The following is a 25339-nucleotide window of genomic DNA, read 5'->3' as shown; positions in this document are numbered from 1 at the left end:
GGTCCGCTGTTGGTTTTTTCAGGAGGGCGCTGAGCTCGGCGTGCTTCCAGCTCTCCGGGAAGGTGGCGGTGTGGAAGGATGTGTTGATGATGTCCCGGAGTTGGGGTGCGATGATGGAGTCGGCCTTGTTGAAGACGTGGTGGGGGCAGGGGTCGGTTGGAGATCCGGAGTGGATGGTGTTCATCGTGCGGGTGGTGTCTTCGGTGCTGACCGGGGTCCAGGCGCAGAGGGGGGTGGTGGGGGGGGCATTGGTTCGGTGGTTGAGTGCGTGGTTGGTGCGCCGAAGCTGTTGTGTATGTCGGAGATCTTGCGGTGGAAGAACGAGGCGAGTGAGTCGCAGAGGTCTTGTGAGGGAGTGATGTCGTTGTTTCCGGCACTGGGGTTGGAGAGCTCTTTGACTATGCTGAAGAGTTCCTTGCTGTTGTGGGCGTTGTTGTCCAGTCTCTTTGAATGCGGTCTTCTTGGTGGTGCTTGCAGGTGGCGTGCTTGAGGGCGGTCATGTTGTCTGTGGTCTGGTCGTGGCGCCAGGCTTTCTCGAGGGTGCGGCAGTTCTTCTTGGAGTCCTTGAGTTAGTCGGTGAACCAGGGGGCTTTCTTGCTGCCGGGAGGGTTCTTCAGTGGTGCGAGGTAGTCGGCGCAGGCGGTCAGCCACTGTGTGAGGTTGCTGGCTGCTTCGTTGGGGTCCGTTGTGCTGGCGGGAGGGTTCTGGCTGAGGGAGGTGGTGAGCTGCTCGTTGGTGATTTTGCTCCAGCGAGGAACCTGTTGCGGGTGGTAGTGGGTCGTGGTTCTTCTGAAGCTATAGTGGACGCAGCTGTGGTCAGTCCAATGGAGTTCGGTGGAGTGGCTGAAGGAGACGTGCTTGCTGGAAGAGAAGACGGGGTCAAGCGTGTGGCCGGCGTAGTGGGTGGGGGTAGTGGGTGGGGGTGTTCACCAGTTGCTTGAGTCCGAGGTTGGCTGGGTTGTCCAGCAGGGTGGTGGTGTTGCAGTCCTTGTTGTTCTCCAGGTAGAAGTTGAGGTCCCCTAGGAGGATGTAGCCAGCGGAGGGGAGGGCGTGCGGGCTGATGAAGTCTGCGATGTCTTCGCTGAATTGTGTGCGTGGCCCCGGGGGTCTGTAGATGAGGGTGGTCTTTGGGTCGGTGTGTATCTGGAAGTGGATGTGCTCGGCGGCGGTGAAGGGGTCGTCGGAGTTGGTCGTGATGTGGATGGTGTTCTTGTGTACGATGGCGATGCCTCCTCCGGTCTGGTTGTGGCGATGTCGGGCGCTGAGGAGGCGTTCATCCAGGTTTCTGTGAGGAAGGAGACGTCTGGCGATGTTGTGTCGAGGAGGTTCCAGAGTTCGATGGTGTGTCTGTGGACGGAGCGGGTGTTGAGCAGGATGCACTTGAGGTGGTTGTTGCTGGAGTTTGGCTTGGCGGAGTGGTGCAGGTCCGGAGGCAGGAGAACTTGCAGGTTTGGCAGGTGAAGGGTCCGTGGGCACGCTTCGGGGTGGCTCGGTAGCAGGTGGGGTCTCGTCCGGCGTTGAGGGTGGTGGTTTCGTAAGTCTGTCGAGTGGGCTGGCAGCCGCGGGGGCCAGGGGTCCTGTCGCTGGGCGCGGTCCAGACGCGGACGGGCTTGCCTTTGGCGCACAATCGGCGCGTACGCGCGGGCTCCATATGAGGGGAAGTGGGAGGGCGGAGCAGCTGGGAGGCAGCCGTATCATAGTCATCCCAAGGGTCAGGGGAACAAGGTGGGCTGGGATTCCCTAGTGGAACATCGTCCGCACCCCCCGTGTCATCAGAGGTGTCATCATCGTCTACTGGTGTAGGAGATGGAATAGGAGAATGAGGTAGTGGGGGAGGAGGTGGTGGAGGAGGAGGAGGTGGAGAAGGGACTCTAAGAGGGGATGTAGTAATGTCCCTCTTCTTAGGTGGTGGAGCAGGTGTAGGCTTGTCCAGTGGTCTTTTCATGGAGCTTAGTATCATTTGACCAGTTTTAGGGTCTTTAACCAGAGTTTTTTAAGCAGGGTCTGGTCGAAAAAGCTCTTCTGATGAAGGTTGGTTTCTCGGCGCAGAGTGTTTCGGTTCCGAGGGCTTTTTCGGCACCAGCTCTGGAGTGTCCTTGGGTTTGGACCCATGTTATTATGCAGTCTGTGTGTTTTTTCGGTCCCGATGATTTTTCAGCTCCGATGAGTGCGAGTCCGAACTCTTGGGGAGTGGCTTCTTGGTCGGCTTAGAGTGTTTTTTCGGTGCCGGCGAGTCGGTACTTGTTGTTTTCGGTGTTGAGTGCTTTGAGATGGAAGCAGCGGTCGACACGGAGGTGGAGGGCGGTTTCTTTTTTCGGTGCCGAAGATGGAGTTTCGGCACCAGACGCAGGCTGACTCGAGCCAGAGTCGCTGAAGGCTTGGTAGGCTTCTTTGCCAGGCCCGAGGGCGGGGCATGGAAAGCGGTGTGTCGGTGTGCACCTGGGCCCGAAGGCGAAGGTGTGACCGAAGCCTTTTTTGTATGGAGGGGGTCGGGGGTCGACGTCTTTACTTACGACACTCTGCGCCGGAGTGATTTCTTTGACGGAGTCATCGGCTTCGGAAGCGCTGACAAGGCCTTCTTCAATCCGCTCCGGTACATCGATGCCCTCTTGGAAGATGTCGTCGGGGATTGCTGTCGACGAGCGAGCCATGGTCCTTCGAGCTCGCCGATCCCAAATAGTCTTCTTGGAGAGGAAAGAGGCACAAGCTGGACATTCTCTGGCCTCATGCTACGGTGACGAGCGGAGGTTACACACATCATGCAGATTGGTGTGGTGAAACTTCGACCCACCTCGAGGACACTTCTTAAATGGCGCCCTTTCCATGAGCCAGATGCTAAGGCCCAGGTAGGCCCGAAGGCCTTCGTCGACAACCGGAATCGAAGACTTCGACTTGGAGAGATACGCGATGAGTAGGGTTCGTGATCGAGACAATACCGTAGAAAGGGTGAAGCATTGCGCGTTGAAATGGAATCGGTAACGGTTCCGAAGTGGAGCGCGAGAAACACATCCGAGGCAGATGGCGGAAAAAAACAATCTGAGGATGGAGCCGATGCCCATGCGCACTGTGATCCAAGGGAGGAGTCACCTACCTCGTGACCTCTAAAGACTTTCCAGGACAAAACATCCGGGCCCAACATCAGATAGCGATCTATGCTAAGTGTGTGATCTGCAGCTCATATGCCTCGAACACTCTTTTCATTAAGCCCGACTTGATTCTCAAGTCGCAATTAATGTACCTTGTTGTAGTGTGCAACTTTTACAAAGTTGCCAATTTGTTGCCTTTAGTCCCCTGTGCCCTTAACGGCTGCACATGGAACTTTGCCCTGACGCTGCTTTCTGTTCTCCTGGGAGACGTGCTAACGATTCCCAGGAGAGGTTACAATAGCGGACTGCACTGGAGAGAGGTATTACCTCCCCCTCATGAGAAGTGACAAAGGTGTTGGCTCAAAAAGAGACTTCAAAAAGGTGAGGCCGCCTTTGAATGGCAAATAGAAAACATTGAGAGGGGCTACTTTATTGTCTAGGAGGACAGTGACACTAGAGACCGGGAAGGGAAAACCAGCTGCCAAACCCGTTTTCCAAGGGCGTGTAGCCCCCTTGGTAGCCACACACCTGAGTTGGATTAGGGGGCTCTGGAAGCCAAGAGAGGGTTCAGCCCTGTTGGAAGTGGGCAGAACGGTGCATCTTAGAATAGCAAGATTCCACACTTTGCAGGAAGTGGTCATCAGGAGAAAGGGAATCTGGTAGTCAATTGGCTACCAAAAGCATCCTAGTCTGAGGGAATTCTCTGAGCAGAAAAGGGCACCTGTGGCACCCCAAACTCAGTTCTCAACTGGCCTGGAAGAAGGACGAAGAAAGACTACCCTGCTGCACCGAGTAAGAGGCTGCACTGGCGTGGACAGCACCTGCTGAACGTCCCTAACAAAGGAGAAGGGTCTGTGCCTGCTGTGTTCTGTTCGTGCAGAAGTCGTCTCCGAAGAAAAAGACTCCAAGGGACAGTTGGATGACCTTCTGTTCATAGCACAGGGCATCAACAGCTGAATAAGCCTCCTGGGGCAAGTTGGTAGCCCATATCTTCAAGGTACCGTTTCTTGTCGCCATTGAGCACCAGAGACCAGGACCCATTTCTCAAAGTTGCACCCAAGCTGCTGGACCCAGAAGAGTCATCAAGAGTGCAGCTCGGTCGCCCAGAAGACAAGTTACTGCTCCAGGAAGGATTCCCCAGCGAACACAAAACCGGGCGACTGGTAGTCCAGTGGCGAGTGTACTTCTACCAGACTAAAGAGGACTTTGAAGGACATCAACCCTGTGGCCAGGACCGTCTCACCAAGCTCGGGGACTGAGTTGGAGCCGCATAAAAACCCAGTCGACCACAATGCATCCACAGCATCCTTAAAGAATCTTCAGCATCCTGTATCCCTTGCACTAGATCCCTTTCCATGGGAGCCTATGGCAAGGAGATAAAGTGCCTGGAACCGACTGGAGACTGCTTCTTTTCTGGAGTTAACTGTTTCTGAGAACCTTGCTGCCCCCTCCAAACTGGCTTCCCTGCCGGAGTTGGTCACCCAAAGCACATCTAACCGACCGCATTACAACTAGAAAAAGTTTTTGCTCAAAAAGTTTTTAAGTGTCTTTGTGGTGGAGTAAAAAGCACATATTTACTATACCTTTAAAATCTATATCTCCGGAACATTCCAGTGGATCTTTTTTGGAATGGTGTCGAAAAAAAGACACTTTATTTTTTTAAACTTGTGTCAGATTTTCAGTTACTTCTTTACTTGTTTTAGTACTGTTAAAAGACTGTTTTCATTTGTGCAGGCCCTGCTGCTCAGAGCCACAGCTACCCAAGGCTGATAAAGGGTTTAACAAATGAAACCCACTGGCCCGAAAGGGGTTGGTAGTTGTATTACACAGTGAGGTCACACAAGCACACCATATAATACAATTTCCTCACATTCACTATAAACACATTAGACCGTACAAATTTGAGAACTCACAATAATGTACCTCCACGTGTATTAAAAACACAGAGCCCTTATTAGTTTAGAGTAAGACCAAAGTTAATTAAGAACTACCACCCAAAATACCCGGAGGATAATTACATGGATTTCAACTGATATTCTGTGGAACTTTAGGAATCACCACACAGGTACATTTTAAAACATTCCAAGTCCCAACCAGTGCCGCTAGCTACCTTTTATTGGCAGGGGGCGACACTTTTCTAGGCGTCGTCCAATATAATTCATGCTCTACATATAAACATGCGACAGCCATTTCTCACCAATCCGGTAGTGGCCTCATTATCAGCGACCCTTCACCCTGCTCCAGGCAGGTCGCTCCCCAGGCCACAACAGCACCACCTGTTGTGCCTGCGTTTCCCTGCTCGCTGTTGCTGCCACTGCCGCGAGTTCGAGGCCCGCCTCCACCCGCAGGCTACCACCTGCGCCTCATCCCTGGTGGTCAGTGGCTGGCTGTAGGTTTGCTGGTACTGTATTGCTCTTGGTTTATTGTTTAACGGTTTCGTTTTTCTTCCTCTGTTTTGACGGTTATCTTGTTTTGCCTCTTTTCTCCCTCTGTATTCGGTATTGCTCCTGGTTTGTTGTTTAACTGATTCGTTTCTCTCCCCCTCTGCTTGACTGCTATTCTGTTAATGTTGCCTCCTTCTCCCGTTGTATTCTGTGCCCTGTGCCCCCTTTTGCCTTCTGTTCCCTCACCGTCCCTGCCCCCGTTTCTCCCACCGCTGCGTCTCCTACGGCCCGCCCCCCCTGCTCTGTACTGTATTGCCTCTATGTTCCCTGATCACGGTTCACTGTTAATTCCCTCGTTATTCCCCCCGTTGTATTCTGTGCCTTCTTTTTGTCTTCTGTGCCTTCTTTTTGCCTTCTGTTCCCTCGCCCCCGTTTGTTCCCGCCACTGCGTCCCCCGCTTGCCCATTCGTCCACTCCCTCCTCCCAGCTGCTCCTCCCTCCCCTTCTTATGGAAGCGCGTGCCGAAGGAGCGCTTAAGGCAAGCCCATCTGCTCCCGACCCGCACCCAGCGCCAGAACCTCTGGCCGCCGCAAACGCCAGTCTCCGCTATGACTCTAGCACCTTCCACGCACTCAATGCCGGATGACCACGCACCTGCTGCCTGGCCGCCCGAAGCGCACCCAAGGACCCTTCTCCTGCCGGAACTGCAGAGTCACCAGCATCCGGCCCGCCAACCCACCGACCAGGAAAGAACCCAACTACCTCAGATGCATTCTTCTTAACACCCGCTCCGCCCGCAAACACGCCGTTGAACTCTGGGACCTACTCTACTCAACCTCACCAGACGTCGCCTTCCTGACGGAGACCCGGCTGAACCCCTCCTCGGCACCCGACATCGCCATAGCCATCCCAGACGGCAACAAGATCACCCGCAGGGACCGCACCATCGTCCACAGGAACACTCTCAGAGTCTCGACCAACACCGACGACACCCTCAGCACCACCGAACACCTGCACTTCCAGGTCCACACCGACCCCAACACCACCCTCAGAGAAACCCTCGTCTACAGACCCCCCCGGACCCCGACCACAGTTCAGCGACTCCATCGCCGACTTTGTCAGCACACACGCCCTCGCTTCCACGGACTACATCCTCCTCGGGGACCTGAACTTCCACCTCGAGAACAACTACACCAACTCCACCACCCTGATCGACAACCTCGGACTCAGACAACTCGTCACAACACCCACCCACTCCGCCGGCCACACGCTTGACCCCATTTTCTCCGCAAGCTCCCACGTCTCCTTCAACCACACCACCGAACTCCACTGGACCGACCATCGCTGCATCCACTTCACCTCCTGGAAACCCACCATGCACCACCGCACACAACAGATCCCCTTCGCCGCTGCTGGAGCAAAGTCACCAGAGACCAGCTAACCACAGCCCTTGCCCGGAGCCCACCCACCGACCCCGACTCCGTCGCCCGCAACCTCAGACAGTGGATCGACTGTGCGAACACCCTCACCCCGATCAAGCAACCCTCCAACAACCACACCAGCAAGAAAGCCAGCTGGTTCACTGAAGACCTCCAGGCCTCCAAACAAACCTGCCGAAAGCTTGAGAAGAAATGGTAGCCTGAACGAACACCGGACAGCTACGCAGCCCACAAGAACGCCACCTGCAGACACCATCACCTCATCAGATCCGCCAAAAGGACCTCCTTCAAAGACCGCCTAGACAACAACGCACACAACAGCAAAGAGCTCTTCAATATCGTGAAGGTACTCTCCAACACCAACGACATCCCACCTTCGCAAGACCTGTGCGACTCCCTTGCCATCTTCTTCCATCGCAAGATCGCAGACATCCATGACAGCTTCAACACCACAACCGCCCCGACAACCACGGAGACCTCCGCCCCCCACGACCACCATCCGCACCGACCGCCTACTTTCCTGGACCAATATAAACGACGACGACACCATCAAAATCATGAACACCATCCACTCCCGATCTCCGTCAGACCCATGCTCACACCACATCTTCAACAAAGCCAGCACCACCTTCGCACCCCATCTCCGGAAAGCCATCAACATCTCCTTCGAGACAGCAACCTTCCCGGAGAGTTGGAAGCACGCAGAGATCAACGCCTTACTCAAGAAACCCAAAGCGGACCCAAAGAACTTCCGGCCCATCTCCCTGCTCCCGGCGAAGGTCATTGAGAAGACCGTCAACAAACAACTGACCCGCTACCTCGAGGAGAACAAAGCAAAACCAAAGGGGATGATGGACGGAGTGTTGAACATTGCAAGCACTCACCTCCAGTCAACTGATCTGGGTTTAATCCATCATCACTCTTTAGCTCACTCCGCCACCCCAGTTCAGACATGGCCATATGCAAATCAGTCTGACCCTGTGCCTCATGGGAACAGTCCAGCCCGAACAGCCAAGCCATGTCTTCCCTGGACCGGAAAGAAGCATCCTGGTACCGGTTTCTGGCTAATCAGCCGTCATCAGCCAGGCTTGCTTGAATCCAGTGGAGGAGAACAGCATCCTGGACCCGTCCCAGTCTGGGTTCCGCAGCAACCACATATCCGAAACTGCCCTCGTCGCCGCCACCGATATCAGGGCCCTGCTCGACAACGGAGAAACCGTGGCCCTCATCCTCCTGGGCCTGTCAGCGACCTTCGACATGGTCTGCCACCACACTCTACGCACACACCTCCACGACGCCGGGATCCAAGAGAAGGCCCTGGACTGGACCACCTCCTTCCCCTCCGGCAGAACACAGAGCGTCCGCCTCCCCCTTTCCGCTCCGAAGCCACAGAGATCATCTGCGGCGTACCCCAGGGCTCATCCCTCAGCCGAACGCTGTTTAACATCTACATGGCACTGCTCGCCCACGTCGCCCTACTGCACGACCTCAACATCATCTCCTACGCCGATGACACCCAACTGATCCTCTCCCTCACCAAAGACCCCCACACCGCCAAAGCCAACCGCCACTAAGGAATGAAAGACGTCGTCGAGTGGATATAGAACAGCCGACTGAAGCTGAACTCGGACAAGACGGAAGTACTCATCCTCGGCTCCACCCCCTCGGCCTGGGACGACTCCTAGTAGCCGACCGCACTGGGAACAGCTCCAACACCCACCGATCACGCATGCAACCTAGGGTTCATGCTCGACTTTACCCTCTCCATGTCAAAGCAGGTCAACGTCGTCTCGTCCTCCGCATGCTCCGCAAGATCTAAAAGTGGATCCCCACCCAGGCCCTTGTCAGGAGCAGGTTGGACTATGGAAACGCCCTCTACGCAGGAGCCTCAGCCAAACTCCTGAAACGACTTCAACGCATTCAGAACGCCTCCGCACTCCTGATCCTCGACATCCCTCGCCGCAGCCACATCACACCTCACCTGAAAGACCTGCACTGGCTCCATGTCAACAAGAGGATCACCTTCAATCTCCTCACCCACGCACACAAGGCACTTCACAACGGACCAGCGTACCTCAACAGACGACTCAGCTTCTACACCCCCACCCGCCAGCTCCGCCGACCTCGCCCTAGCCCCCCGCATCCAAAGAGCGACCTCTGGCGGCAGATCGTTTTCCCTCCCCATCCACCTATGGAAGACCCAAGACCTGCTGACCTTCAGAAGACTCACGACCTGGATTTTTGAGCAGTAGCAGCATTCCTCCCCCAAACCCCCCCCCCACCAGCGCCTTGAGGCCCTCACGGGTATGTACTGCGCTTTACAAATGCTCTGACTGATTGATTATTGGTGCCAAAGGCCATGCTAGGTCCCAGTATAATCCCAATGCCACCACTCAGAGAAGGAGCCTAGATCCCCTCCGCTTAGGTTCCGTTTGTGCTTATTACAGAGAGAGCGCGAGAAAGAAAAGAAAGAAAGGAAAGAAAAAGGTTTAAACTAGAACAAGGATTACCTTCAGGAGCAGGTTGAGTTCCTTTAGTTTCAATGGTAAAAACACGGTGATAAATTCCTCTGCCTAGAGAAATTGCAATACAGAGTTAATGTCTGAAAAGTAAGGGAGACACTACCATCTGCAGAAGAACTAGGGTTAATCAGAGAGACATACAGTATATAGTCCAAGCATGAGAATATGGGCAAGGAAACACAGGGTACAGGTAGGGACTGTGGGTGTGGGCAAAGAAAGAAATAGGGTACAGACATATGCAGCCGTGGGCAGGGATCTTCGACAGCAGTATTCCTACTCTTTCTGAAGTACAGTTACCTCCTTGAAAAGAGCATCCCGGAAAGCGTTCACCTACAAGCCAAAAAAAAAGAAGTTGTTAGATAGGGTATATCTTGGAAAGATATTCCTTCAAATCGAATCACCTTCTCAGTTTAACATTTCTGAGTGGGGTTAAGTTTCATAGACTTTGGAATGAAGTTCTTCTATCTTGGTTATAGAATGCATATGATTTTTGTGGATAACATTCTGGTGGTAAGGTAGGGTGTTTTCTTTACTCAAGGTACAGTGGGCTGTACTCTTATGATGAAATGGTGGGGTGTTGTCTACTGTTGGTCTAGAAGGCGTGTTCTCTCTTATGGATTGCCCTATCCTGGCTGTAGAGTGAAGGTGTGCCGTTATCTATAAATATAGTGAGAGTGTTCCATCCCCATAGATTTTTTTTTTTTGCAAAAACAATTTTTATTGCATTACTCAGACACAGTTGACATCCACAATGTTCATCTGGCCAGTGGCCGCCATCCGCATATAAAACCACGTCCAAGTACAATCTGGGCCACTTCCACCTACCAATGCGCTGTCCCCAAACCCTCCCCTGAACGAATACATCCCCCCCCCACCCACATGTCAGTGTGCCGAGACGACAACTACCAGGATAAACCTCTCTCAGAAGTAGCCGTGTTAGGAGCCACGAGCCACCCCCCTCCACCACAGACAGGCCCCAAGCAGAAAGGAAAAGGAAAGCCCCCGGCCCCCTTGAGCTAATCAGCTAGCCTCCCCCACCCCTAGGTTCCTGCCGGGTGCTCCAGTGCCGCAGGGCCCCCCTCCCCCGCTATTCCCCACCCCTGGAGATCAACCACTAGTGCTTCCCATGCCCGAGCCATGGCCAGAGCCTTGTCATCGCTTCCCCTAAGCGCAAGCTGCAGCCGGAGCGTGCCCTCGCTACCCGCCCACTTGGTAAATGTCGCTCTCCACCTCGTGAAGCTGGGACCCGTCCTCGACTTCCAGTGGAGGGTAATTTCTCGTTTGGCCACCACCAGCCCCAGGTCGTAAAACTTGCTCGTGATTTTCATGCGTGGCGTGTGTGGAAACCATAGCAGCAAACAAACTCCCATCTCCACCCGCAATTCCCGCCCGGTCACTTGGGCCAAGCAGTCGATGACCTCTTCCCAGTAGCCGCTTAAAGCATCGCAGGACCAAAACATGTGCTTAAAGTCAGCCCCCTCCTCCCCACAACGAGGGCATTGCGGTGTGGGGCCCCCAAAATACTGAAACAATTTAGCTGGCGTCAGGTATGCCCTATGCAGGGTGAAGTACTGCACCAGTTGAAACCGGGCGTTACGCGTGCTCTTCCAGGCCCGTCTCTGTAGTGTAGGCCACGTCAGTTCCGGGATAGGTTTCCCGATATCGGTTTCCCACTTATCCTTCAACGCAGTCAAAGGAGCTTGATGTTCCGTAGCCATTCTCTGATAGAGGCAAGTAATGGCCTTGAGTGTGCCCGCCGCCATGACCACATACTGACAGCCGTCCGCGGTTCCGAGAGCCCCACGCTCCAGTACTTCTGTAGCGCCGCCACCAAGGCCGCGTGGAGGAGATAATCGCCGCTCGGGATCCCGAAGGAGTCCTGCAGCCCCTGGAATGGCTGAAGCTCTCCATTCAGATACAGGTCCCCCACCATCTGTATCCCTAGGTCTTCCCAGCGGGCCAGCCCCGACCAGTCCCCGCCGTGGGGGAGGGCCGTGCACATACCCAAGGGGATCTCCGGGGCGTAAGGGCGAGCAGTGCCGGCCCTCCGCAGGCACCGGTTCCAACACAGCCGGAGCGTTCGCTCTTCGAGCGTTAGTTGTGACAGCTCGAGTCGCTGTTGGAAAACGATAAAGGAAAGCACGTGTCGCGGGATCATTCTACCCTGCGGACCCTCGGGCCTCTAAATTCCCGAGCCACTGCCTGCGTGAGCCATTGTAGCTGGGCAGCCAAATAGTATCACTCAAAATCAGGTACCGCGAGCCCTCCCTCGGCTCTGGGCCGGCGCAGTGTGGCCAGCGCCACCCGCCATCTGCCAGCCCCCCAGATAAAGCCCGTGACCATGGCCGTAAGTTTGCGGAAGAGTGACACCGGCACCCAGACAGGGAGCGTGCGGAAAAAATACAACAGGCGTGGGAGCGCCACCATCTTCAGCAGCGCCACCCGCCCGGCCACCGAGAGTGGGAGAGTGCTCCAGAATCCGATACTGCCCGCCAGGCCCGCGATCGCCCTCCCCACATTCCCCTCCAACAGGTCGCGCTGGGTGCGGTAAACGCGCACTCCCAAATACGGCAGACAACTATCCGCATAGCGGATCGCCCCCAGGAAGGGGGGGATCCGCTCCCACTGAGTAATGGGGTAGACACAAGTCTTGTCCCAGTTGACCCTTAGGCCCGAGAGGCGCCCAAAGTCCTCCAGTAGCACCCTAGCGCCCTGGAGGGCCCCCTCCGCGTCAGCCAGGAAAAGCAATAAATTGTCCGCGTAGAGGGAAATATAATGGGTCTCCCCCCGCAGGAGCAGCCCAGCATATGCGCGTCCCATTCGAGCATGGGCCGCCAGAGGCTCGATTGCCAGGGCAAACAGCAGCGGCGATAGCGAGCAGCCCTGCCTCGTTCCCCAACGTACGGGATAGGGAGCCGAGATCATGGTCACCGTTCGCACCCTAGCCACCGAATTGGTATAGAGCAACCTCGTCCAGCGCACGAACCCATCCCCCAAGCCAAACTCCTGCAAGACCCTAAACAGATACGGCCACTCCACGCTGTCGAAGGCCTTCTCCATATCAACTGACAGGGTCAAGTCGGCTGGGTAGTCCATGCAGTCCACCTCCCTGACCCGCAACAGTCTCCGGATACACGTCGACGTGTTCCGTCACGGAATGAACCCAGCCTGGTCCGGGTGAATCAGGGTGGGCATGTGTGCCAAGAGGCGCGCGGCCAGAATTTTGCTCAGAATCTTATAGTCCACTGTTAGCATGGAGAGCGGACGATAAGCTGTCCTGGCACCCGGTTCCCCTCCTTTTTTCAGGAGCGGTATAATCAACGCTTCTCGTGTAGTGGCGGGCAATTGACCCGCTGTCCAGGCCTCCCTATAGACTGACTGCAACTGTGGGGCAAGCAGGTCCACATAGGCCGCGTAAACCTCCACAGGAAGCCCATCTGTCCCCGGAGTCTTCTTATGCGCCATACGTTTGATCGCCGTCCGAATCTCACCAAGTGAGATATCAGCCCCCCAACGCCTCTCTGAACGTGGGGGCTAGTCTCGGTAATCGGGCTGTGGCCAGGAAGTCCTCCAGTTCCCCGGGGGCATCCTGCATGGTGTTAGTATAAAGGGCGGTGTAATATGCCAAAAACTGATCATTAATCTCACTCTGAGAGTACACCATAGTCCCCTCCCCGGTGGTCAACGAGAGTATGGGGGAGCCACGCGCAGCCGGATTCGCTAACCAGGCCAGGAGTGGCCCGACTTTGTCCCTCTCCGCATGCACCCTAGTGAGGTACGTCTTATAGTCAAAACAACGGAGCCGCTCCACTTGCACCGCCACGTGCTCACGCGCTGCGGCCACCTCTTCATGAGATTGCTCCCCCGAGTGATGTGCCCTTTCCGAATTGCGCAGCGCGGCGTCCGCCCTCTCCACGTCCCCCAAGAGCGCTTTCCGGACCCCGGAGGTGGAGGAGATATAGATCCCTCTGATGACCGCCTTGAACGAGTCCCATTCCCATGCCCTCTGTGAGGCCGTCCCGGCGTTTTCTGCGAAATAATGTGTTATCCATCTTGGACTTCCGTCTGGAAGACAGAGTCTTCCAGCATCCGCGGATTTAGACGCCAGGTGGGTATCGCCTGACGTTGCCTACTCCAGCGTACGATAACCAAACAGGGATTGTGGTCCGATATGGTTTTCGCCAGGTATTCACTATGGCGAGTCAGAGCCTGTACTCCCGGGGAGCACAATATGCCATCCAGGCGCACATGCAGATCGTGTGGGGTAGAAGAATAGGCGTAGTCCCGCTCCAGCGGGTGGTGCTCCCGCCATGTATCCACAAGCCCCCACGCAGTCTGCCAGCCCAGCCTACTTCTAGCCGCCCGATGTACCACCGATTGGGCCAAGGGTGGGTGAGATCGATCCAAGCGGACATCTGTGATGGAGTTAAAGTCGCCCCCCAGTATAATCGGCCCTTTTAAATACTCCGCTAAAGCGCCCGATAGGCGCGTAAAGAAGGCCGCCTGCTCCGCATTCGGGGCATAAAGACAACATAGCGTTACGTCCCTCCCATCCAGCCGGCCCTGCACTGCCACAAATCGTCCCTCCGGGTCCACCTGCGTGGCGAGGGGCTGAAAGGGAAGACCCGCTCTAACCCAGATAAGGGCACCCCGTGCAAATTTGGAATAGGTGGTGTAAAACAACTGGCCCCGCCAGCGCCTATGAAGGGCCCGCCCCTCCGTCCGATCCAAGTGGGTCTCCTGCAGAAAGGCCACCTGCACCCCCCTGCGCACTAAGTAAGTGTGGACCTTGCAGCGCTTCGTCATGGAGGTGAGCCCCCTCACATTCCAGGTAAGATACTTCAACTCAGGAGGAGAGGCCATCACAGCTTCCAACATTTACCAGCAAACCACGCCCCCTCCTAGGCACACTGACATTACCCCAACTCCCCTTAACTCCCCAACAACCCCCCATCCCACCCACCCCCAGAACAGGTTCCCAACCATAGTTACCCATCCAAATACTATTAACCAAGTTCTCTGATAGCCACCAGAGCCTCACAACAAGTGCGAGTAAGAGGAGGTAGGCCGGAGCCGAGTGGGTACCAAAAGTGTTCGCAGCAAGAATCCTAGCCCAGGCTCCACAATGTCTCCCCGGACCCTTCTCGCCCCCGGTTCACCCGCCCCAGCCCACCCCCGCAATCATGGAGAAACAAGCAGTCCCCTGTAGGACCGCCGCAGCCCCCGCCCCGCAGCGTAGAGGCAACAGTGCAGCATGACCCCACTCCGGCCCCAGCTAGCCCCTTTACTGTCAACGGCATGCCAGGAATAGTTCAGGAGTCCATTATGCCATCCGCCGTCCCCGACGTGACATGAGGCAGCCCTGCCGCATCGTCGTCCGTCTCGTCGCTGCGTGGAGTGTCCGACCCCATGGGAGAGCCCGAGCCCCCAGCCCCGGCCACCACCGCGGCTCCGGAAATAGCGGAGACCGACTGCAACGCTGCTTTCCGCTCCATCGCTGTTTGAGACGCCAGGGGGGAGCCCCTCCCAGTCAGCCGAGTCCTGGCATGCCGACCCCGACGAGGCTTCGGCGAAGACCTCCGGGATTCCCCACCTGCGGCACTGGCCCCCGCTCCGGACCTGTTCGCCTCCAACCAACTCCACGCAGCCTCGGGGTCGTTGAAAAAGAATGTCTTGCCGCCCTGTATGACCCGCAGGAAACAACAGCGCGTATTGTATACCTTCATCCCGGAGGGCTTTCTTGACCGCCAGGAACGATGTCCGTTGTCGCTGAACCTCGAAGGGGTAATCCGGATAGATAGAAACTGATGCGTTTTCCACCCGGTAGGGGCCCTGTGTCCTGGCCCTCTGGAGTATAATGTCCCTGTCTTTGAAGTGCAGAAGACGCGCAACCACCGGACGCGGAGGTCTACCGGGTTCCAGGGGGCGAGCCGGAACCCTGTGCGCTCGCTCCAACGTGTAGAACGGCGTTAGCCCCTCCGGGACAACCACTTCTCTCAACCAAGTCTCCAGATACGCCAGCATATCGTTCCCTTCAATCTTCTCCGGCAGTCCCACCACCCGTATGTTATTGCGGCGATTACATCCCTCCGCATCCTCAGCCCTCTTCTCCAGCAGCAACACCCTCCGCTTCAAGTCGTCCATGGTGGCTTCCGAGGCTTTCTGGGCTGGCGCCATCTGCTCAAGCACGACCTCCGTCTGCTTGACTCGGTCGACCAGCTTCCGGTGGTCCCCCCGAAGCAGCCCCAGGTCCGTGGAGACTTGCGCTATGTCATGTTGTAGCGCGATACGGGTGTCCGAGATGGCCCGGAGGATCTGGTCGAACTGCTGTTGCTGTAGGCCCCCAGAGAGGGCCCCGACCTCGACTCCATCGCTCTCGCCGGGAGCGTCCCCGGTGGCGGCCGCAGCGGCGGCTCCCTGCTTCGGGCGCGTCTTCCCCATCGCTCCACAAGCGCTCAAGGGCGGCCCGTCCGGGGCCCCGCTGCCCCCAATTCCCGGCAGCCCACGCTGTGTCAGGCGAGACCCCAACCTCTCAGCCTCTGCTTGCGGCAACAAAGCTGCCCTGCTCCGCACCCTGTTCGTTCTCACCACAGTCACGGGGGCTTATCTCACCACCAGGGTAGTCCCGCCGACCTGGGACAGGGGACAGGGGGGCGGCCCGCCCACCACTCCTCTCTCGGGCAAGGAAGCCGGTCTACTCCGACCGCAGGCCCACAACTCTCCAGGGGGCCCGCCACCGCTTCCCAGAGCTCCAAGCCGACCACCTCACACCGTCCCAGGGCGCCATCTTGCATTCAGTGCCGCACGGGCCTCGCTGCGTCCTCCGCCGCGCCCGCACGGCGATTCCAGCAGCAGGCGCCGCACCGATGGGATCGCCTGCCACGCCCCGCCAGCCGGGGACCCTCCACAGTCACAAGGTCCACCACGCGGGCCCCGGGGCCGTGCACTCATGGCGCCCGGTCTCCGCCGGCGATCAGAGGAAGCCACCACTGCGGCGCAGCCGCCGACACGCAACTTCCGGTGTCCTCCGCCGGCCGCCTCGCACTTCCGGCCGGCGCCGCAGGTACGCCACTTCGGGGATCCCTCTCCTCAAGCAGGCCGCCCGGCGGCCGCCCGCGTCGTCACCCTGTCGCCGGAGCCAGCTCAGCCGCGGCGGCCCCCACCAGTCACAGTACCGCGGCGGGAGTCAGGGGTGTCCGAGCCCGGCCCCCGGAGGGCTCACAGCGGGCCCGGGGCGTCGGTAAACAGGATAACGGCCGGGCTGGATGCGGAGCTCACAGCTCACGCGTCCTTCCCAATCGGCCTCCAAGCCACGCCCCTCTTCCATCCCCATAGATATAGTTGGAATGTTTTGCTGTCGGTTACATAACGGTATTCATCTTTCCAGATATTAAAGTGAGGAATTATCTGCTGATGGGACAGCGTGGTATCTTGTGTACTGCTGACAGAATAGGATTCCCTTTCTCTTGGTGCTAGAGTTCGATGTTCTCTCATGGTGGTTGTTTCTCTATGTTTTGTGGCAGGAAGTTCTCTTCAGGCAGTATAGCAAAGAGTTTTCTCTTAGTGGTAGAGTACATGGTCTACCCTGGTGGAACAGCAGGGTTTTGCTACTGCTGGTATAGTGGGATTTTCTTACAATTGCATAGTGAGGGTTTTTCCCCCAAAGCAGAAACGTGTTCTCTTGTGGTGACAAAACAGGAGTGAGATCACTCTAGTTTGGGGGGTGGGGGTTATGGGGTACTTCTTTGCTAGAGGTTTACCAAGGAGGACGGTTTCTCACTTCGTGGCTTAGCAAGGGTGGGGTGGTTATTTCTTGGCAATGTGGCATGGGGTGGTTTTCGCCTGGTGGGATAGCGCAGGGTTGTCTTGGTGGAGTGTTACGCTGTAGGTGGGACAGGGGGCCCTATCCCCTGCTATACTACTAGAAGGGTTTGCCCACGGGGTCACTACGGGGGGCAAGAAGTGGGTGGGGGGGGGGGGAGGTGTGGAGTCTCAACTGGTGGTCTAGCGGTGGCATTCTCACATCGAGACATGGGTTTTTATCCTAGAGGTTTACCAAAAGCTGGCCAGTTCTCTCCTGAAGGTTTATTGAGGGATTTCCGTAAGTGGTGTGAACAAGGGGATTCTTTCCTAGTTGTAGGGCCTGCGCGCAGTTTGCTAAGTTAGCATGTTGTCCTGACATGTGCAACCACTTGTCAGGCCTTACTTTCCCTTTTGCATAGACAGTGGGCACCCCGTGGTAGGTCCCAGGTAACCCCTGGGCAGGGTGCTGTGTCGGTAAAAGGCAGGACATATCCTAAGGTGTGCAGGTTAGGTCGACAGTGAAAAGCACTCCATTTCTGTTTTTCACTGGTGAAAGGACATTCTGCCCATAGGACAGAATGGGGGAGGCTGGGTAATGTGTTTGTTAGTCTAGTTTCTCATAGGATTAATAGAGAGGTGAAGTTTAGTATGTATGAACTCGCAGTGTCATAACACATCTTTCTTTGAAGGTGGTTTTGTCACTCTGTGTTCAGAAACCACCCGTTTAGAAAGTGGCTGAGTTTTGTGCTTTAAGCATTTCTGTGTGTCTCTGCTGTATGTGAATTGACTGTCTGGATCTCAGAGGGGAGGGGTGAGATGGCACCAGGCTGACCTTCATCTGGAGAGAGGGCGTAGGAGAAACCGCGGGAGGTGAAGAGGCCTAGGTTGCAGCTATAAAACAATTGACCCATCTCCAGCTGAGTGATTTAGGATCCAGCCCCCAGTATCAAAGGGAGAAAGGTGACACGAGAAACCCAGAACTGATTTAGGCAGGGGTCAGGGACCCCTCAGCACAACGAACTTCAAAGACATTGAGGGGTATAACTATGAGTGCTGAGGCCCCTGAATGTTGGAATAGGAATGGAAATGGATTGAGACTGAAAAGGCTTGGACCCATTTTGTGGTCAAGAGGAACCTCTGCTAAGGAAGTAACAACTGAATAGACTGCTGGGAAGGACCAATCCTTGCTTTGCGATCTGGGGCTGGTCTGCAGTTTGCCGTCTTAACAGAGGAAGAGGCTGTTGGGACTGTGCTTCGTGCGCTTGGGTCCCCCTGCTTGTAGAAGACTGTGCTTTGTGCTGTGTCTTGTAACCCCAAGGGCCTGAGGTGAGGCTCCCTGTTTGAAACACAGGAACATAAAAGTTTCCGGAGAACTCAAGTAACACGGTGGGCGCGTGTTGTGGCAGCTTGAGGCCCTCAGAAGGTGTGCCCTGTGATCTTGGACACACAAAGGTGAAGCGAGATTCGGACGGGCTGGGAGCGTGTCGTGGTGCACAGGAGGCGTTGGTAAAGAGTGCCTGGTCAATGTGTGCACTGAAGGTGAAGTGAGTCTCAGACGCGCATGGTGCGAATGTAGGTAGCATTTCTTTGCGGCATCATTTAGTAAAAGGTGTTGATGCATGATAGTATTTCTCAAAAATACTAATAATGGAAAATAAGTGTAACTAGTTTTAATAAGATTATGGGAAACAAAAATAAACAACCACTGGTAAAGCCAGTAGGTCTGAAATTGTTGGTCAGCCTTTTGGTTTTGTCAATGCGTGATTTGTTTTGGCATGGTTTTTCGTAAAACATTATAAGTGTGGGAGCTGCTGGGCTCTTGCCATTATAACAAACATTGGCAAAAGCAAAAATTGTTTTGGTCTCAAAAAGCACACATTGCATAGCAGTTCCTGGCACTGAACAAAACAACTGTATCAATATGCTCCTTGTGAAAGAACAGAATGCTGTCACTCCCAGTGAAGCTAGCCAATAGACAGAAAGAGAGACAACATTTTAATACACACAAAAGGTCATGGTTAACACCAGACCTATAGGGGCCCAATTATTAAATAAAGTGCACCCATGTCTTTGGATTAAGTGCAGTTGTACAACTTTTGTGAATTCACAAGACTTTACAGAAGTAGGCCAAGAAATAGAACTCCTAGAAAATATTTGTTAACTGCATTTTAGAATGATCAAATATGCAGGTGTAGATCTGCTCATGCAAAAATCGGAGTGTTTGCAAGTTCACTTTCCCTCTAACCACTTATTTCTCAACCCTTGAAGAAGTATTAGGTCTGCCACTGTCAGGAGGAGTAAATATCCAACCTTTCTCAGTATGGGAAAAGATTAGAAAAAAGTTGGTGAAAACTCTAAAACATGCAAGTTAGTAGATTTGCACAGACTCAGGAGGGTCTTACAACCGTGGAACTACCTTTACCTTCAGCCCCAGTATGTAGATCTGCGGAAACGTGGCAACATAAGGGAATTGCTGGTATTCAACCCCTACTATGAAGGAGCCCTGACAAACAGGGATGCTTTTTCAGAACTCTTATATAATGAGATTGCTGTCATAATTTGTCGCCGCATTACATTGCACAAAAGGGACAACTGGATTTTGTTACAGGACAAGTAGATTTATGAAGCAACCTGCCCCATGGACAAGTAGATATTTTATTAAATTCCACACCCCTGTCTAATACCTTCAGGTCGAGTTTGCGCTATACAAAACTGCAAACAAATGTACGATTTTCTGATATTCCTCTGACATGCTTAATTCTATAAGCATCTTTAAAAGTGTAAGCTAGCATTTCAGTTCAACCATGTGTAACAGCTCCCAGGCAGTCTGTGTCCTCGCAAGGCAAACGCGTTTATGGACCGTGTTTATTTATCCTGCTACAAGTCTATTTGTATATAGTCATCAACAAATATACCTTAATGACTTCATCCACATCTGTTTTTTTAAGGTATTTCTGCGCTCGGCTTTGGGTACTCAACTTAGTGTTTAGTCGTAGTTTTGAGCTGAATTTTCACAGCATGTACATTTTACTGGTTGTTTCATGCGATCTCATGCGAGCTGTTCGCCGGCAGCAGAAGGCTTCCAGGCTTTGGGCAACTCGTTTATGCCCACACTAGTTGCGATGCTGCGCCAAATCTTAATGTGTGCATCTCATTAACAAGTATTTGCAATGCAATAGGTCTCGCATTTGCGAAAATTTGACCTATTGGTATTGTTAATGATAATGCCTTTTATTATTGTATGTTTTTTAAACATATAAATAAAAAAGGCATTGTCATTTACAATGCTAATAGCACAAAATCTCGCAAATGCGAGACCTAATGTATTGCAAATGCTTGTTTTTCTTAAGGGTTACACCCAGAAAAGTTTGATTCTGCTTGTTTCAAAGCTGGTTCTTGGGCGACATTATGTTAATGGTAAAAGAACAAAGAAACCTTTAGCTTGTAAGAGCCATCTCCGCCTGATCACAATGGAATCACTGCTGACTCGCGTTTTTAATATTTACCCAATTTTGATATTTGATTTATTATATTGTTATTTACCCCTGATTTTAACTTGATTCACTGCCCACATTCTCGCACCAATATAGGTATGTCGAGTGCATCCTTGCCGTCCCCCGCTGTGCCCTATTTACATTGTCATGAGGCCTTAAACCCTGATAATCAGCTTGATCTTGTATGTTGTGGTCAGGGTAAATCTATCTTAACTCCAGAGCCTATTATTAAGGCACCCTCCTATTCTCCTATATTACGGGGTGGATTAATTAATGCCCGATCGCTTTGTAAGAACTCCCAGAATATACATGACCTTATTATGGAAACCAATCTTGACTGGCTTTTGGTCACAGAAACTTGGCTAAAACCTTGGTCCAATCCCGATTTAGCCATAGCCCTCCCGCAGAGTTTTTTAATCCAGCGCTTGGACAGAATTGAACAACGGGGAGGGGGCCTGGCCATTATTTACAGCAATTCCCTAAAATGTACCACCCATGAATTGGCTGATATTAAAGGAGCAGAGGCGCTAGCCTTTTCTTTGGGTATTCATGACTCATTTACCTTTTCGGGTGCCCTTATCTATTGCCCTCCGGGATCCCCAACGGAGTTTCTGGAAACAGTCGGAGATGTACTGAGCGACCTAGCGCTCAGATTCTCCAACTTTACAGTATTGGGTGATCTAAACCTGCATCTAGACTCCCCTAAAGAACCAGGAGTTGGTTGCTTTATGGATATCATTAACGTTCTTGGACTCACTCTTCTGAATCATGAACACACACATTTAGCAGGACAATTATTGGATTGTATTTGCTCAAATTCCACTAGGCTTATAGTTAAACCCCCCTGCCCTCAGATCTGGTCTGATCATTTTTTTTATCCCATTCCATATTTCACTAAATTACAAAACTATGGTTACTACTACAAAAAATATTAAAAGTCCCGATGAAAACCACAAACCTAACTGGAAGAATCTATCTAGTAGACCCGACGTCATAGATATACTAAAAACCAGTATACCGGTGTTAACAGGCAATACCTCTGCGGACAACCAAATACTCTGTGACTGGATAGTCATGGCGGGTGACTTGTTAGGACCAACTGGTAATAAGAATCCTAGTCCCATTAAGACCAAAAAGAGTGCCCCCTGGTTCTCACCGGCTTTGAAAATAGAGTTGGGAGAAGTAAGAGTATTGGAACGGAGGTGGCGCAGGAATTATGAGGTTACTGCCCGTGATGCCTATAAACGGGCTAGAAGGAAATACCACGCAGGAATAAAGTCAGCTAAGAAAGCTCACTATCTACAAGCTATCTCCATGGCGGGTCAAGGGCAAAAAGAAATTTTTAAGATAGTAAAGGATTTTATGAATCCATCAGCTCTTTCGCAGGAGATTCCTCCGTCCCAAAATCTCTGTAATGCGATATCTGACTATTTTGAAAATAAGATCCTTGATATCGTGAGGACTTTTCCTCCAGTGCCATTTATGTCGGGAGCAGTTGAAAGGACAGAGGGGGAGAAGTTCTTAACTGGTCTGGAAGGATTTGCCCCCGTTTCCCTTGAAGATACCTCCAAGGCCATTCTCGCCAGTAAATCTGGATCCCTCTTTGATCCATGCCCCCCCTTGGTCTTACAGACTTTAGCAGTGGCGATTAACCCTATCATCAATAGTATCATTAATTCGTCACTAGCTACGGCAGACATCCCTAATGATTGGAAGCTTGCAGCCGTTAGGCCTCTCCAGAAAAAGGCACTAGCTGACCCAACCACCCTCTCCAACCTGTGCCCTATTTCCCTGCTTCCGGAAACAGCTAAAAACGTTCCTCTTCCCCAAACCCGACTAATAAACGTAATCATTTGGCATTTCCCCGCATTACCTACGCAATTCTGTCTGCAACTATAGCGCCGTGATATCCCATTGGGATGATTGATTGCGCTTTATAAGCACCCCATAACATTAACATTAACATTAACATGTCCAAACTGACAGAGAAGTTCGTTAATAATCAACTTACGAGCTTTTTGGAAGAGAATAACATCTTACATCCTAACCAGTCAGGGTTCCGGTCAAAACATTCTACCTAGTCTGCCCTGCTGTTTACAGCAGAGACCCTACGAATGGCCATCGACCAGGGAAAGAAGGCTGTTTTAATCCTACTTGACCTGTCGGCAGCCTTCGATACGGTTTCACATAACCTCTTAGTGGACCGGCTGGCTGCCGCAGGAGTAGGTGGGGAGGCTTTGGCATGGCTCAGAAATTTCCTTAGTAACAGACGCCAAGTCACAATGCTGGGTCAATACCAATCTGAAGCCAAGGTCGTCAGCTCCGGGGTCCCCCAGGGTTCGAGTCTAAGCCCTATACTTTTTAATCTGTATATGGTCCCCCTGGTAAAACTGATTGCATCATTCCAGATCAGTACAATATCATATGCTGACGACACCCAGCTTATCCTGGTGCTGGATAGGGAACGGCCTGGCGCCGAGGAAAACCTTAAGGAGTGCCTAGCAGCAACATTCAAATGGATGACCAATAATCATCTAAAATGTAATGCCGGAAAGACAGAAATCTTGCCGTTTGGAAATCAAAATCTGTTTTCCCCAAAAATCTGTTGGCCTGATGACGCAGAAGCCCCTCCCAACACCATTACATCTGCTCGAAACTTGGGCATTAAGTTTGACAACCAACTGTCCTTTAAACATCAAGCGGTTGCCGTAGCTGGCACGTGCTTTCATATAATAAAAGCCTTAAGGAAGTTCTTTGATCTCCTCCCGTTGCCAGCTAGAAAAACGGTTGCAGTTGCCCTCATAACTTCCAGGCTGGACTATTGTAATGGCTTATATGCTGGAGCTAATAAGTCCGTACTCCATAGACTACAGATAGTCCAACATGCAGCGGCCCGCCTAGTATTACGTTGGCCTCGCAAGTCATCAGTCTCAGCAGCACTCAATGCGCTCCATTGGCTACCAATTGGTAAAAGGATTCTTTTTAAGATTCTGCTAATCACCTTTAGGGCATTTCAACAGCAAGGACCAAAATATCTATGTAATAGTTTTAGACGATATTACCCGACACGTTGCCTAAGGTCTGCAGGTCAGAATTTGCTTATAATCCCTAGATTTAAGTTGGCAACAAAAGGGGGCAAATCCCTTTTTGTGCTGGGCGCCAAGGCTTGGAACAAGCTTCCGCCCTTTTTACGATCACTGTCTCATGAAACCCAGTTTAGGAAAGCATTGAAAACCTGGGTGTTTTCTCTGACCGATGCTGTCTGTAGAGCACTGGTGTAATGTGTAGTGTAAAGCGTAAATTGTCTCCTTTCCCTCTAACCCTTCCATCTGGGTTGGGTGAGCGCCAAGATACTCCTTGGAGTGATAGGAGCGCTATACAAGCGTACCTTACATTACATTACTGAACTGCCTTAGCCCTCCAAGAAGTAGAGGTGGGCGAGCCAACAAATTAACACGTCAAGTCGAGCCAAGGGTCTGGCTTGGCTCTTAAAGCCCTGAGAATGTTTTCCCTGTGAATCATACAACAAAAATCACGTACAATATGATAAAGTCGCTTCAGTATAAAAAAAAGTTTATTTCTTTCACACGTTGAAGCTGTGATATTAGCATATCACGTTACAGCACTGCACTGAGAAGTGCCTACTAACAAGCATTTGCAATGCAATAGGTCTCGCATTTACGCGAGTTTGAGCTATTGACATTATTTATAAATGAAAATGCCTTGTATTTATGTTTAAAAAAACGAAAACAAAAATAAAGGCATTGTCATTTACACTGTCCATTGCTCAAACTAGCGTAAATGCGAGACCCCGTGCAAATGCTTGTTTTTGACTGGTAGGACGCTAGGAAGCTTTGGTTTGTTTACGGAAATTTTATCAGCACGATTCCTCGATCTTCTTCAGAATAACTGGGCGCCAAAAATGGCGATCTGCATGCCATTTTACGTCATGCGAACATTATTTGATTTGACAGTTCGCTGCTATTTACAACTATATTTTGCCTAACATTTGCTTCTCCCTTTTACCGTGGGTTACGCTTTCTAGGTGTTTAAGTTTTAATAGCTTGGTACATTTTGAGCAGTTCACTGCTTTGCTTTTCTAGGCTATATGGGAGCACACTTTTTAGGTCTCACCTGGCTATCGCGTAAGCGATAACTCAGCGAGACTTATGTAGGGGCTTCAGAAAATGCTCCCAAAGGCTTCCCAGGCGGATCGGGTGGCGGTTACGCGCACAACCACGCGCATTTCATTTGCCACCAGCTACTTCCTACGCGTGCGCCACCTCACGCATTCAGAGAGATTTAGTAAGGGGCACAAGACCTTAGGAATGCGGTCTATGGCCAGTGCATGTGAGGCATTTAAGCGCGAAGCTGGCATCGGACTTGAAAGCAGCAGACTGCTTTCGCCAACGCGCGCTCGGCCTCACTTCCTGCATCCCCTCTTACAACAATTAACTTTCGTTATAACTCACACCCCATATGCTAGTTCCCTCCCACCCTTCCTTTGATGTCCGCTTTTCTTGTTGTTTACAAACCACGCCATACACTGCTGCACGCCTCACAATGCTGCACGCCGCACACTGCTGCACGCCGCACACTGCTGCACGCCGC

The 25339-nt window shown here is 52.7% G+C and overlaps 2 protein-coding genes across 2 annotated transcripts in view; one reads left to right on the top strand and one right to left on the bottom strand.

Moving 5' to 3' along the window:
- The window catches only part of LOC146830547 (E3 ubiquitin-protein ligase RNF31-like), a 325057-nt gene that overhangs the window by 68783 nt on the left and 230935 nt on the right, over window positions 1-25339 (top strand). The gene's annotated exons all lie outside the window — the stretch shown is intronic.
- LOC146830549 (solute carrier family 60 member 1-like) overlaps window positions 1-25339 on the bottom strand; it is a 305632-nt gene that overhangs the window by 271900 nt on the left and 8393 nt on the right. The window contains exons 2-3 of the mRNA XM_085604769.1: window positions 9729-9761; window positions 9420-9482 (exon numbers count right to left, since the gene is read on the bottom strand). The gene's annotated coding sequence lies outside the window, so the exon portion shown is untranslated. The remainder of the gene's footprint in view (window positions 1-9419; window positions 9483-9728; window positions 9762-25339) is intronic.

Source organism: Triturus cristatus, chromosome 5_1, assembly GCF_964204655.1.
Source record: "Triturus cristatus chromosome 5_1, aTriCri1.1, whole genome shotgun sequence".
Classification (NCBI taxonomy): domain Eukaryota; kingdom Metazoa; phylum Chordata; class Amphibia; order Caudata; family Salamandridae; genus Triturus; species Triturus cristatus.
Note: the sequence above shows the minus strand (reverse complement) of the source record. Positions and strands in the feature narration are given on the sequence as shown.